Raw genomic sequence first — 15,822 nt, 5'->3', positions numbered from 1 at the left:
ATGAAAGCAAAAGCAGACATGAAAATCTCTCCAAGCTGTGAAAAAGGAGTGGTAGCAACAGCAGTACTTCCCTTCTCCTCCATCAGTGAGAGCACTCGGAATTGTATCAGCTGGAGATTAGCCAGGTAAGGTTTCAAACTGACTACTGTACTATGACAGTCATGCTGGGGTCCTGTTTGGCTTTCAATTTGACATCAAGAATGGGAGGAATAATGCAGATTTTTTAAGAGAGAAAGAGAGAAACAGAGACTCTATATTGCATTATTTAGGTAAATAAATCTAAAATATTTATCTTTTTTTTTTTTTTTTTTTTGAGACGGAGTTTCGCTCTTGTTACCCAGGCTGGAGTGCAATGGCGCGATCTCGGCTCTCCACAACCTCCGCCTCCTGGGTTCAGGCAATTCTCCTGCCTCAGCCTCCTGAGTAGCTGGGATTACAGGCAGGCGCCACCATGCCCAGCTGATTTTTTTGTATTTTTAGTAGAGACGGGGTTTCACCATGTTGACCAGGATGGTCTCGATCTCTTGACCTCGTGATCCACCCGCCTCAGCCTCCCAAAGTGCTGGGATTACAGGTGTGAGCCACCGCGCCCGGCTAAAAAATATTTATCTTTTTTCAAAGTATTTGTATTTCCACTGAATTATTTGGCTTTACAATTCATGAATGCCCCCACTCTTTGAAAATTATTCTTTGTATTAAATCAAACTTCTAACTCAGTGTTAGAATGCATCACCTTGTTAATAAAAATGCTAAGTAATCCCAAAACATTTTAAAATCATTTTAATGCAGTTAGAATAGCTTGAGATTGACACCTGATGATTTAAAGTCTTCAGTAGACCCCCTATCATTGTCCTTTTTCTTTTACCTGCAGCGCTCCTATGGACTATGCGTTAAATTATATTTAATTACTTATTTACTGGTCTTTTATTATATTTAACAGATGTTTACTGGGACCTACTATGTATCTGGTAATGTTTTAGCCACAAATGTTAGACTTTCTATTCTCAAGGAGTTTGCATTTTCAATCTCCTATCACTAATTTATTTCTACCACCCCCATACCCTAATAAATAAACAAAAAGGCAAAAAAGCAACAATAAAAGTATTCTTTATGTGTAAAAAATTATATAATCTATATTATTTAGAAGTAGACATATTTATGGCATTCATGACTACAGACGTGACTCTCCTGGAAGTCGAGTAGCATACTGAAAATGATTCATATTCATGTCACATGGGAAGTGATTCATTATATGATATCTACAGTGATTCAGAGGAAGAAAATAAATCTTCACTACCTATAAGTGATAAAGCTTATTTCAACTTTTATCAGGCATAGTCATTAAAGAACTAGATTTTGTCAATGTCTGAACTAGTTCCTGAAAATGAATAAAATGCTTTTGGAAGGTGCAATTGCCTCTAATTTAATATCTCTATGTATGACAATACGGTGTGCTAACTAATGTTAGAGAATGATTACTAACATCTGCATTTGGGACCAAATGTGTCTGAAATTTAGTTTCTCAGAAACAGACTCTAGATTCGGAATTTTGCATGCGGGAAGTATATTGAGGTATGCAGCAAAGCCTCAACAAAGGAATTGTCAGAGGGAAAGTTGAACCATGTTGGAATTCCAAAGGAGGCTTTAGCCAAACCCCAAAAGTAACTCTGGAGCTGGGATAGCCTTTCATAGTTGTCCTGAATTGAGTGAGACAAGGAAGCTAGGGTGTTGTTTCCCCTCATGGATCACTCATTAAATGTGGGTTTCCCCTTATACAGGGGAAAGGTATACCTTAAGCAATGGCAGTTTCTTTTGGCTTGGGGCAGTTATGAGGAGGGACTCACTTGTGAGCTGTCAACAACAAAACCCTGGCTGTGGCAAAATTAGTGTTTCAGTCCTGAAAGAGGAATCTAGGTGATGCAACTACAGCGCCTACAACCACAGCACCCAGAACATCCACTAAAAGTCAGGACACCTGGCAGCTAGTCTGATGAAAGTCCCATCTCAGGTGCAATGGCAGACCTTCACAAAGCAGCTCAGGCTTGGACTGGCATCCTAGAATGATAAAGTCATGTAATTGCCTCGCTTCTCTCTGCCCTCTATCTTAGCCCTGGGCAGGTCAGTTTCTCAATTCTCGATGGAATTCCTCTAATAATATTCTATTCTTCCTATACCTTCTCCATACGTCAATATAATTAATCACCTGAAGTGTAAAACCAATCATATTAATCACCTACCTGGTTACTGCAATGGAATATGGCTTCCTAACAATGGAAGGCCCTCCACAATAGCATTACAACTTAGCTTTTTCATGTACTTGATGGTCCAGAGAAAACACGAGAGTCACTATTTCCCTCCCATGCACAAGCATACCTTTTGGATTTACCTCTTTTTGTACTCCCGTTTCCCTGACACTGTGTTCTAGGGGTCAAATGCTATCTCCTCTTTTTCTTGCCTTCCATTCTTTTACTAAACAATTCAGGTCAAAGCCATTAGGTGTGCCAAGCACTGAGTGCTAGGATGGAGCAGAGCTACAGTAAAGTAGTCCAAGCAATGTGCCCAAAACCAAACAGGGTGAGAAGAGTGTCCCCATAATACAGGAAAGGACAGTCTAGCATGGAGCATTAGAGACTAAGAAGGGTGAGAAAAAGTGTCCACCTGGGAAGGTGGTGGCCCAGCATGAGAAGTAGAGAAATAAGCCAGGTGAGCAGATGACCAGGGGGTAGGAAGGAGCTGAGGTTTCTGAGCCTAATTAAGATCAGGAGGACAACACAGTCTTTTAGCTGAGTCGAAGTGGATGCTTTGAGCACAGCCGCCCCACAGTCACAGATCCCTGAATCGCCGCCTGTGGAAGCCCTGGCCCACTTTGCAGCTTTCTCCCTTTGTCTCATGATACACCAGCTACCTGACTTACCTGATTCAAGAACTGGGAAAAGACGGTACAGAAATGAGGGGTCACAGAATATAAGTCAATGTGGAGCTGAGGAAAGGTAAGAAGCATGACCGGATGCTGAAGAGGAGAAATGCAAGCTTGTTTCCTGATGCTGCTGCTTCTCCGCTGGAGGAAAACCACAAACACCAGGGCACTGTGAATTGGTCTGTTGATGATATTGTCAATGCATAAATATCAACAATGTGAGTCAACTCCAAGCTACTCAAGCTGCCAGGAAACTACTTTCTAAAGAAAAACAGCCCCCACATAGACAACATAATCCAGGCTGGTTTGATTCCAAAATTTGGGTCCTTCTTGGACAGAACTGATTGTAGTCCCATTCAGTTTGAATCTGCTTGGGCACTCACTAACATTGCTTCTGGGACATCAGAACAAACCAAGGCTGTGGTAGATGGAGTTGCCATCCCAGCACTCATTTTTCTGTTGGCATCTCCCCATGCCCACATCAGTGAACAAACTGTATGGGCTCTAGGAAACTTGCAGGTGATTGTTCAGTTTTCCGAGACTTGGTTATTAAGTACGGTGCAGTTGACCCACTGTTGGCTCTTCTTGCAGTTCCCAATATGTCATCTTTAGCATGTGGTTACTTATGTAATCTTTTCTGGACACTTTCAATCCTCTGCTGCAACAAGAATCCTGCACCCCCATTAGATGCTGTTGAGCAGATCCTTCCTACCTTGGTTTGGCTCCTGCATCATGATGATCCAGAAGTACTAGTAGATACGTACTGGGCTATTTCTTACCTTATTGATGGTCCAAATGAACGAATTGACACAGTCATGAAAGCAAAAGTTGTGCCCCAACTTGTGAAGCTTCTAGGAGTTTCTCAATTGTCAACTGTGACTCCTGCACTAAGAGTCATAGGGAATATTGTCTCTCGTACAGATGAACAGACTCAGGTTGTGACTGATGCAGGAGCACTCGCTGTCTTTCCCAACCTGCTCACCAACCCTAACACTAATATTCAGAAGAAAACTATGTAGACAATGTCAAACATCACAGCTGGCTGTCAGGACCAGATACAGCAAGTTGTGAATCATGGATTAGTCCCATTCCTCATCAATGTTCTCTCTAAGGCAGATTTTAAGACATAAAAGGAAGTTATATGGGCTGTGACCAACTATATCAGTGGTGGAATAGTTGAACAGATTGTGTACCTCATTTATTGTGGCCTAATAGAACCATTGATGAACCTCTTGACTGCAAAAGATGCCAAGATTATTCTGGTTTTCCTGGATGCCATTTCAAATATCTTTCAGGCTTCTGAGAAACTAGGTGAAAGTGAGACACTTAGTAGAATGATTGAAGAATGTGGAGGCTTAGACAAAATTGAAGCTCTACAAAACCATGAAAATGGGTCTGTGTAAGCTTTGCTAAGCTTAATTTAGAAGTATTTCTCCGTAGAGAAAAAGGAAGATCAAAATGTTGTGCCAGAGACTACCTCTGAAGGCTATACCTTCCAAGCAGGATGGGACTCCTGGAACCTTTAACTTTTGGATCATGTAGCTGAAGTATAAATTTGTTGTGTACTATATTTGGTATTCTGTGTTACTGTTTCTCTACTAAGAACTCTTTTAAAATGTGGTTATTGTAGCACTTTTTACACTGAAACTATACTTGAGCAGTTCCAACTATACATACTGTATGAAGCTTGTCCTCTGAATGGGTTTTTTATTTCTTTGTGGAATTTCATATCTTGCAGTGTCCTGTAAATAAACATTAAAGTCCACCCTTTACTTTAAAAAATCAGGAGGACTTCTGCATGGGGGAAGTATTTGGAGCCCAAACATGGACCTCCATGCAAGGGGTCATCCCCATGCAGGGTGTCAGAGAATAAACATGGAGAAAGAGAGTCAATACTGGAAGGCAATAAGCTGTCTCAGAAGGTCAGAGCATGAGAGGAGTGAGCAGGGCTGTCGCAGCAGAGTACAGAGTATAAGAACCCAAGCATTTGAAGAGGAATTCTGTTCATGCAGACAGCCGAGCTGAGGTATGTAAACCCAAGCAGGGTAAGGAGGGCTTCAGAACAGGGAGAAGCTTGTCAAAGGAGTGACTGACTGACTGACACCCAGTATAGTGTGTCATAGCCCAGGTGGGTTGCCTAGGAAGCAAACAAGTACAACATGTCAGAGCCTGAGATGGGGCGGGGGGGAAGGCTTCCACATGGAGGAAAAGAGGGAAAAGTGCATGAAGCCTGAGGTTGCAGGTTGAGATTCAAACAAGAAGAGGAGGATGTCCACCCAGGGTAGAAAGAGGCAGCTCATGACTGGGGTCAGAGCCAGAGTGAAAGTGTGGGATGGTGCTCATGTCAGAATTTAAGCAGAATGAGAGGATCTGTGTTGAAGAGTGCAACAGTGGTGATGAGAAATTGGCTAACTGAGAAGTGTCTTCATCCATTCAGGCTGCTCTAACAAAATACTGTAAACCACATGGCTCACAAACAACAGAAATTTATTTCTCATAGTTCTGAAAGCTGGGGAGTTCAAGATCAAGATGTGAGCAGATTCGGCATCTGGTGAGGACCTTCTTTCTGGTTCACAGGTAGCCATCCTTTCACTGTGTCCTCAGATGGCAGGAAGGACAAGGCAGCTCTCTGGGACCTCTTTTAAAAGGACACTAATCCAATTCACCAGGGCTTCACCTGTATGACCTCCCAAAGGCTCCAGCCCAGATACTACCGCATTGGGGATTAGGTTTTAACATGTGAATTTGGGGGGAGATATAAATTTTCAGATGCATAGCAAGGGATTATATCAAAACAGTATAGATAATGAAAGTGCCATCAGAGAAGAAACCTGTAAATAATGAAATAGAAAAATCTAGAATAAATCCTGTAGTGCTAGCTTGCAATTGGAGACCCCAGTATGAATTCATGTATATAATCACGGATATAAAAGTGAGTATATGTGCAGATGCAATGGTCCTCCGCCCTTATCTGCAGGAAATATGTGAAATCATGGATGGTATCAAACCCTGTGTATACTGGTTTTTCCTGTACATGCATACCTATAATAAAGTTTAATTTATAAATCATGCATAGTAAGAGATTAAGAACAACTAATAATACAATAGAACAACTATAGCAATTTACAGCAATGCAAATAAAACAAGGGCTCCCTGAACACAAGGACTGTGATACCTATACCAGGACAGTAGATCTGGTAATGGAGACAGCCAGTAAGTGACCATCAGGTGGGTAGTATACACAGGGTGGATTTGCTAGACAAAAAGATGAGTCACCTCCTGAGAGGGATAGTGCAGGGCAGTGTGCGACTTCATCAGGCTGCTCAAAACAGTGTGCAATTTAAAACATATGAATTGTTATTTCTGGAATTTTCTGTTTAATAATTTTCAGACTGCAGTTGACTGTGGGTAAGTGAAACCTCAAAAAGCAAAACCAAACATAAGGGGAGACTTATCTTTGGAAAGATATATATGTAAAACACAGTATACACAGTATATACATATGTGTGTGTACATGTATATGCAAATATGTAGCTCGGTCCACTTAGATAGGTGAGAACACCAATAGCAATGGGCATACCTGATGTTCATTTCTTGTTTTTAAATGTCACTCTCCAATGAAGCAAACCAGGAATTCTTAAAGATAGGTCTAAATCCAAAGTGAGTCAGGAACAGATGAACTTAGAATATCTTGCCCCAGAAAGTAAGAAATATTCAAAGAATGATGGGTCATGACCAAAAGATGCAGAAGTCAGATTGAAGATGCTCCAATCAGAAAAATTTAGGATTATATAAGCACCAAAATGAAACAATTCAATTAGAAAATGAACAAAAGATGTAAACATACATTTCACCAAAGAGGATATACAGATGGCAAATAAACACATAAAAGTCATTCAACTTTGTTAGCCATTAAGAAAAAGCAAATTAAAGCCACAATGAGATATTATTACATGCCTATGAGAATGGCCAAAATAAAAAATAGTGATAACAGTAAATGCTGATGAGAATGTAGAGAAACAGAATATCTCATACATTGCTAGTCGGGATGCAAAATAGTACAGTTGTTCTAGAAAACAGTTTGGCAGTTTCTTTAAAAACTAAAAATGGACTCACCATATGACCCAGCAATTGCATTAGTAGACATTATAGAGAAATTAAACTTAGGTTCATACAAAAACCTCTATATAAATGGTCATAGCAGCTTTATTTGTAATATGCTCAAACCAAACATAACCCAATGTCCTTCAGGGAGTGTCTTAGTTCATTTGTGCTGCTATAACAAAATCTGACTGGATAATTGACTAACATATATGTGTGTGTGTGTGTGTGTGTGTGTGAATAACAAAATCTGACTGGATAATTAACATATGTATATATGTTAATCAGAGCTGTGAGGAATATATATATATATATATATATATATATATATATATATATATATTCAGAATTTAAGCAGAATGAGAGAATCTGTGTTGGAGAGTGATATATACATATATTCCTCACAGCTCTGAAAACTAGGAAGTCCAAGATCAAAGTACCAATAGAGTCAGAGTCTGGTGAGAGTTCTCTGCTTCAAAGATGACCCCTCTTGCTGCATACACTTGGCAGAAGGCAGGACAAAAAGGGCTGAACTTGCTCCTCAAACCTTATTATAAGGGAACCTGATCCCATCCCTGAGGAAAGAGCCCTCATGACCTAATCACCCCCCAAATGCCCTACCTCTTAATACCATCACCTTAAAGTTTAAATTCCAACATATGAATTTGGGAGAAACACATGCATTCAAACCCTAGCAGTGGGTAAGTGATTAAAGTGTGCTACATCCATTGCTCAACAATAAAATGAAAAAATTATTGACACGTGCAACAACTTGGGATCCATCTCAAGGGAGGTATGCTGCATAAAAAGCCAATCTCACAAAGTTACATACATTATTATTGCATTCATATGGTGTTCTTGAAATAATATTATAGAAATTGAAATTGAATTAGTGGTTGCTAAGGGTTTGGATTTCAGGGGAGAGGATGTAGGGGTAGTTATAAAGGGGTAATTAAAGGGAGCCAAGTTTAATGGAACAGTTCTGTGTCTTAATTGCATTCATGGTTATATGAAGTTACACAAGTAATAACAATGTAGATAACTTTACACACATGTAAAATTGGGGAAAACTGAGCAAGCTTTGTGGATTGTACTAATGTCACTTTCCAGTTTGGAGCTTGCAGTATATTTATGTAAGTGTTACCACTGAGGAAAACTGGATGAAGGATACACAGGGCCTCCCTATATTGTTTTTTGTAATTTCTTTTGAATCTCTCTCTTTTTTTTTAATTGTACTTTGGGCTTTGTGGTATATGTGCACATCCTGCATACTGCAAGATTGTTGCATAGTTACATAGATGCCATGGTAATTTGCTGTCTCCATCCCCCCTACCCATCACCTACATCAGGCATTTCTCCCTCCCCATCCTCCACGCCCCCCGCTGTCCCTCCTCTCCCTCCACCCATCTCCCACCTATCCCTGTGAGTGTTGTTCCCTTCCCTGTGCCCAAGTGTTCTCATTGTTCATCACCTGCCTATGAGTGAAAACATGCGGTGTTTGGTTTTCTGTTCTTGTGTCAGTTTGCTGAGAATGATGGTTTCCAGATTCATCCATGTCTCTACAAAGGACACAAACTCATCGTTTTTTATGACTGTGTAGTATTCCATGGTGTAGATGTGCCACATTATCTTCATCCAGCCTATCATTGATGGGCATTTGGGTTGGTTCCAGGTCTGTGCTATCATAAACAGCAACAGCACCACAATGAACATACATGTGCATGGGTCTTTACAACAGAATGATTTATAATATTTTGGGTATATACCCAGTAATGAGATTGCTGAGTTGAATGGAATTTCTGTTTCTAGATCCTTGAGGAATCAACACACTGTCTTCCGTAATAGTTGAACTAATTTACACACCCACCAACAGTGTAAAAGTGTTCCTATTTCTCCACATTCTCTCTAGCATCTGTTGTCTCCAGATTTTTTAATGATTGCCATTCTAACAGGTGTGAGTTGGTATCTCAATGTGGTTTTAATTTGCATTTCTCTAATGACCAATGATGATGAGCATTTTTTCATGTGTTTGTTGGCCACATACATGTCTTCTTTTGAAACGTGTCCGTTGATATCCTTTGCCCACTTTTGAATGGGTTTGTTTGTTTGTTTCTTGTAAATCTGCTTTAGTTCTTTGTAGATTCTGAATATTAGCCCTTTGTCAGATGGGTAGATTGCAAAAATTTTGTCCCATTCTGTTGGTTGCTGGTTCATTCTAATGATTGTTTTTTTTTTTTGTTTTTTTTTTTTTTGTTTGTTTTTTTTTTTTTTGCTGTGCTGAAGCTCTTAAGTTTAATTAGATCCCATTTATCTATTTTGGCTTTTGTTGCCATTGCTTTTGGTGTTTTAGTCATGAAGTCCTTGCCTGTGCCTGTATCCTGAATGGTGTTCCCTAGGTTAACTTCTAGGGTTTTTATGGTGTTAGGTCTTATGTTTAAATCTTTAATATATATGGAGTTAATTTTTGTATAAGGAAGGGGTTCAGTTTCAGCTTCCTGCTGAAAACAGCTTCCTGGTGGCTAGCCAGTTTTCCCAGCAACATTTATTAAACAGGGAATCCTTTCCCCATTGCTTGTTTATATCCAGTTTGTCAAAGAACAGATGGTTGTACATGTGTGGCATTTCTTCCGAGGCCACTGTTCTGTTCCATTGGTCTGTATCTCTGTTTTAATACCAGTACCATGTTGTTTTGAATACTCTAGGCTTGTGTTATAGTTTGAAGTCAGGTAGCGTGATGCCTCCAGCTTTGTTCTTTTTGCTTAGGATTGTCTTGGCTACGCAGGCTCTCTTTTGGTTCCATATGAAATTGAAAGTAGTTTTTTCCAGTTCTGTGAAGAAGGTCAGTGGTAGCTTGATTGGGATAGCATTGAATCTATAAATTACTTTGGGCAGTATGGCCATTTTCACAATATTGATTCTTCCCAACCATGAGCATGGAATGTTTTTCCACCTGTTTGTGTCCTTTCTTATTTTCTTGATCAGTGGTTTGTAGTTCTCCTTGAAGAGATCTTTTATATCCTTTGTTAGTTGTATTCCTAGATATTTTATTCTCTTTGTAGCAATTGTAAATGGGAGGTCGTTTATGATTTAGCTTTCTTTTTGTCTGTTGTTGGTGTATAGGAATGCTTGTGATTTCTGCACATTGATTTTGTATCCTGAGACTTTGCCAAAGTTGCTTATCAGCTTCAGGAGGTTTTGGGCTGAGACAGTGGGTCTTCTAAATATACAATCATGTCATCTTCAAACAGGGACAATTTGACTTCTTCTTTTCCTAACTGAATGCCCTTTATTTCTTTTTCTTGCCTCATTGCTCTGGCTAGAACCTCCAATACTATATTGAATAAGAGTGGTGAGAGAGGGCATCCTTGTCTACTGCCAGTTTTTAAAGGGAAGGCTTCTATTTTTTGCCAGTTCAGTACGATATTAACTGTGTTAATTCTAAATTAAAAGCTTTAAAAAATGAATGGTGATAGAAACAGATTATAATCTATTTGGTAAAATAGAAAACCATGAATCCACACTGATATAAATAAATATATAAATAAATTCAAAGTTTCATATAGAACAGAATATTACATAATTTATGTCCCCAAAATATTCATGCATGACAAAGAGAAAAAAATAAGTTTACATTGGATAAGCTTCTCAGACATTACCTTAATCATGCTATCAAAATTGACATCACTAACAATGATACAAAACTCAGTTATGTCCTATTTAATTGGATGTAATAAGAATACAAGATCACGTTAGTAATATTCCTGCTATAGATGTATGAAAAAACATCATGTATACCCAAACTGAATGCATTCTACAAAATAACTGACCTGTATTCTTCAATGTATCAAAAAAAAGACTGAACAACTGTTTCATATTAAAAAAGACCAAGGCAATATGGCAATTACACGTAATATGTGATTTTGGACTGGATAATTTTGCTCTAAAGAACTTCTTTGGAACAACTGGAAAAATGTCATGGTTACATGAAAGAATTCCTTATTTGATAAAATAACACTGAAATACTTGGACGTGATGAGCCATTATGTCAACAACTCACTCTCAAAAACGGTTCAGGAAAAACAGTTCTTTGTACTTTACCTGCAATTTTTCTGCAAATTTAGGATTGTTTCAAAATTTATATAGAAAGAGGAGACTAAGGAGTCATGACAACAAAATGTAGTATGGTATTTTGAATATGATTGTGAAACACAAAAATGCTATTTTAGGGGAAGTTTGGTGAAATTACAATAAAGTGATTTTGTTAATAGTGTTAACTAGTGCAAAGACTATTAGAGTAGCATTGCACCAGTGTTAATTTCTTAGTTATAACAAATGTACTATGGTTATGTAAGATATTAATGGCAAAAAGAACTCTCTAGTATATTTACAACCTTTTACAACTCATACTGGAACTCTGTAGTGTATTTACAACCCTTTTAAATCTAAAATTATCCTTAAATTAAATTTTTTAAATTTAATACTGTTTAGGCTTCAAGTTCCATTTAATGTAGCCAAAAGACTATTCACCCTGTAGACTTATTTCATATATCCACTCCTCCATATAAGTTTTTCAACTCACCATTACTGCTGGTCAGTTTATTATCCCCATTCAATACCCCCAATTTCAGCCATACAAGTTTCTGTTTCATTTACATTAGTGTATTTTCAGATACTTATATCAATCTGTTATTAATTTCTTAAGGACAAGAACTGTGATTTACTAGAAACATATAATAGAGGCTTTACTAAACATTTGCTAAGCCTTGTTACTGCAGAAGGCTGGAATACTTTTTTGAGTATTTAAATTCTGTCTGAAGATTCTGGAAAGGCCAAAATTCTTATGAAATCTTACCTAATTGCCTCAGTTCACATTGATATTTTATTTATATCTCAATGTATCTTGTAACTATTCTTCTCATAGGTCCTTGAGGCATCTTGACACCACTTGGTTCCTAACCCAATTTTTAAATTCTAGTCATTTTGCTGCTTATCAGTATCCCAGCAGGGGATAGGACAAGTAACAAAGAAAGTAGAAAAGAACTGGCGACTTAAATGGTGGGCCCTGTGGATGAATTCACTAATATTGATACAACTCCCCTCTAGGATGACTTTCTGCATGTTAAAGAAAATTTTTAAATGGACATTTCCTAGACTCACCTAGAGGTAGATTTCATCATGGTTTAGAATCCACCTGAATATACTCATGCCAGATTTTGAATCAGAACCCAGTTACATGAGGGTAGAGGCAGGGTATGGAGTGTCTTTTTTGCTACTTCAGAGGCAGTGCATGGCAAAGCAAGCACCTCCCTTGCCCAGGGTTGGAGTGTGGTTTGGGGGGTTGTTCCTAAAATTCAGTCCTCACTCTCCTTCTTCAGAAATCTAAATGACTCAGTGAGTTATTTATTCTTCTTAATACATTCCTTTCATTTAAATTAGCTAGAATAGATTCCGTTTTGAAAGACATTGACAAGTCCTAAGCTTCTATAATCTCTAGGAACCTTAAATTACTCATTTTACTAGCAGTTATAATTACAATAAAAAGCTATAAATGGAAGGAAAGAGATAAGTAACTGTATTTTTAAATTATCTGTGGCATTCACTTGATATTATTCTTTTCCTTTGTGAACTTGGATACCCTGCGGTGGAGGAAGGGAAGCTAAATTATATTTAACAGGAAAAGAAGGAGGAGGAACAGGCAGAGATTCAGTAAACTTCTTTGAGAATTTTTCAAGACAAGTAAAAATCTTTTCAGCTACCTAAACACAGAACATAGAATTAGGGATTTTTAATTAAATAAAAAATCAAAGAATGTGATTGATTGTAGACAGCAAGAGACAGCTCAGAAGGGAGATAAAACAAATTATAGCTAAGAATAATTAAACTTGCAAAGGATATAAGTAATCTTTCAATATCCCACTCCAGATTAAACAAATAAATTGCATATTTATATCTACTTCTAATAGGTTACAATACAGAATAACTTAGAGGAATTTAAATTATAATATAAATATTTATTTTATATGTTGTGATGACATAAAACTTAGAAAATAAAAATAGACACAAATTCAAATAACAATTTATAGTTTTTTTAAGGTGTTTCTATATACATTGTCTTTTGGATAAACATGTTTTTGGTTTTCAACCTATCTTTTGATGCTGAGTGCATTAAAAATTTACATTATTCAAAAGAAGCAATAAATGTTTGAGGTGATGAATATCTTAATTACCCTGGTTTGATGATTGTATGCTGTATGCATGAACCAAAATATTACCTGTACCCCACAAATATATACAAGTATTTATATCAATTTAAAAAATTATCAGTATTCAATACTAATTCCTCCTATCCATCATCTTTCTTAAAAGAAACAAACAAATAAAAAGACTGGGTTAGCCTTGGAATTGTACCTAAATGAAGATAGTCTCAGCCAATGCATTCAACTAAGGGAATTCAATTCAATTCAATCCAATTTGGTTATCCTTTTTCCCTTGCCTGAAATCTACCACGGGAGAAGGGCAGTTATCTTAGCTCATTCTAAATTACTATAAAGGAATACCTGAGGCTGGGTAATTTATAAAGAAAAGAAGTTAATTTGGCTCATGGGTATGCAGGCTGTCCAAGAAACACAGCACCAGCATCTGCCTAGCTTCTGGTGAGGGCTTTTGTGCTGCATCAAAACATAGAAGGGAAGGTCAAAGAAGAAGTGAGCACAAGCAAAGAGCATCCAAACCCAAGGGATGTCCTGGCTTTACAACAACCCACTCTTGCAGAAACAAATCTATTCCCTTGAGAACCAATTCAATTTTATAAGAGCAAGAACTGAGTATCTGGAGAACAGCACTAAGCATCCATGAGGGAATCTACCCCCAAGACCCAAACACTTTTCACTAAGCCCTACCTCCCAACACCACTGGGGAATCAGATTCCACATGAGATTAGGTGAGGACAAGCAATCCATGTCCAAACCATGGCAACACCCCGTAACTGTGTCTTCATCACTATCAAAAAGAAAAAAAAAATCTCCTTTATTCTAAGTACTAATTTAAAGACTTTGTAGGCAACATAACAGAGATAAAACTTTTTTTGCTTATTTCTAACTTGTTTATATAACATTTTTAACAGTCACAGTTTGTCTGCTCCAAGATATTTAAGCTTTAGATATTTAACTCCTTTTTTAAAATAAAAAAGTTTGAAATGTAATTTTGCTCTTTGGAGTGACTACCATAAGTACTACAATTAAAAAGATTTTTTATATTTTGGAGGCCTTGTGTTTCTCATGGAAACCACTTGATTAGTGCATATCCAACTTTATTTTAACAGCACATATGGCACATAGATTATCTATCCCAGTTTTCTTGGGAAGTTCTTTGCAAGGAGCAGTAGGAAAGTTGTCAATCCCCAAATGGCCAATGGGTTTCATATGTAGCAAATTTGGCTAGCAAAAATACCAACGTAAGTTCAACAATACTGGACCACAAGTGCCTGAGGATATTTTTTAAAGATTAGTAAATCATAAGTTTGCTTTTGAACCTGATCTTTATACAGAGTTAACACTTATTCATCAAACAAAAGGATCTTTAATTTGAAGAAATTCATTTATACAAATTTTAAAAATTTATTAATCATTTAATGCCTGCTCTCTGCAAAGCACTGATCTATGCTTTTTGGAATAACAAAGTCTAGCAAGTGAGCTACCCTAGTTGGATCTTCTAGTTATTGAGCTAAGCTACATTTAAAAATAACCATAATACCAAGATTGAAATGACATGATGGAGTGTAATAGGAATTCTGAAGAGGAAGAAATCACTTATGGTTGGAGAAATCAGGGTTTATGAAGAATGGGAAATTTAATCTGCATCTTGAAGGATGGGTTTTTAAGATTATTACAGGTGAAGGGAAGAAAACACCCTAGAAAGAAAAAGCATTACCAACTTCTATCTAACGATGGGTGCTGAAAAGACGGCATCATTATTTGGGATGGGTAGAAGAGCAAGCATATTTTTTTAAAAAAAGTTGCAGCACTTTGATTACCTTCTCACCTCTCACATAGTATTACCTGCATCATAGTCTCAGAATTGTTTTAATCATGTATTTTGTTATGCTTTTTTCCTGTATATCCCCATCATACATTTAACAAGCAGCATGACAACATATTGCCTTAAAGTTGATGTAAAGACACTTCTTATGTAAACCATACTTGAAAAAACACCAGTCTTCCTATATCCACCTCCACCCAACCCCACCTGAGGGAACAGAAGCATAGAGCAGTGAATGTACAGAGTACCTAATGAGCACAAAAAGAACCTGAATTTCAGTGGAGCCCTGAGTATATGAAGGGTGAAATAGAAAATAAAGCTGACAGAACTGGGTAAGTCCCAATCTGTAGGAAACTGTAGGTCAATCCTGCCTACCATCTGTTTCTGAAAGAAAAAAAAAGCCATGCTTATTTGTTCATAAATAGTCTGTGGCTACTTTTGTGCTACAGTAGCAGACCTGGACAGTTGGGGCAGAGACCATGTGGCCCGCAAGTCTAAAATATTTTCCATGTGGCCTTTAATTTTTAAAGTTTACCAAAGCCTACCTTAGATACAAACCTTTTAGTGTGTAAACATTTTATGTAAACAAAATAGAGACAATAATAAATTTAAATGGCAGGGGGTTTTGAGCAGAGCTGTTCTTTTTAAAGGATGATCAGGTTGCTGTGGCAAGACAAATTAGAGAGGAAAGACGAGGAGGAGCTGAGAGCACTTAAAATTATTTTTTAAACGTAAAATTTAATATCATTGTATTGCTTTTTCTTTCA

At 37.5% G+C, this 15,822-nt stretch overlaps 1 pseudogene; it reads left to right on the top strand.

Annotated features, from left to right (window-relative positions):
- Positions 1 to 4,228, top strand: LOC116524379 (annotated as a pseudogene).
- The last annotated feature ends 11,594 nt before the right edge of the window (positions 4,229 to 15,822 follow it).

The sequence above is a fragment of the Sapajus apella genome, unplaced genomic scaffold, assembly GCF_009761245.1.
Source record: "Sapajus apella isolate SASKATOON/1434 unplaced genomic scaffold, GSC_monkey_1.0 scaffold45, whole genome shotgun sequence".
Classification (NCBI taxonomy): Eukaryota; Metazoa; Chordata; class Mammalia; order Primates; family Cebidae; genus Sapajus; species Sapajus apella.
This window is presented reverse-complemented; position numbering and strand designations above follow the sequence as displayed.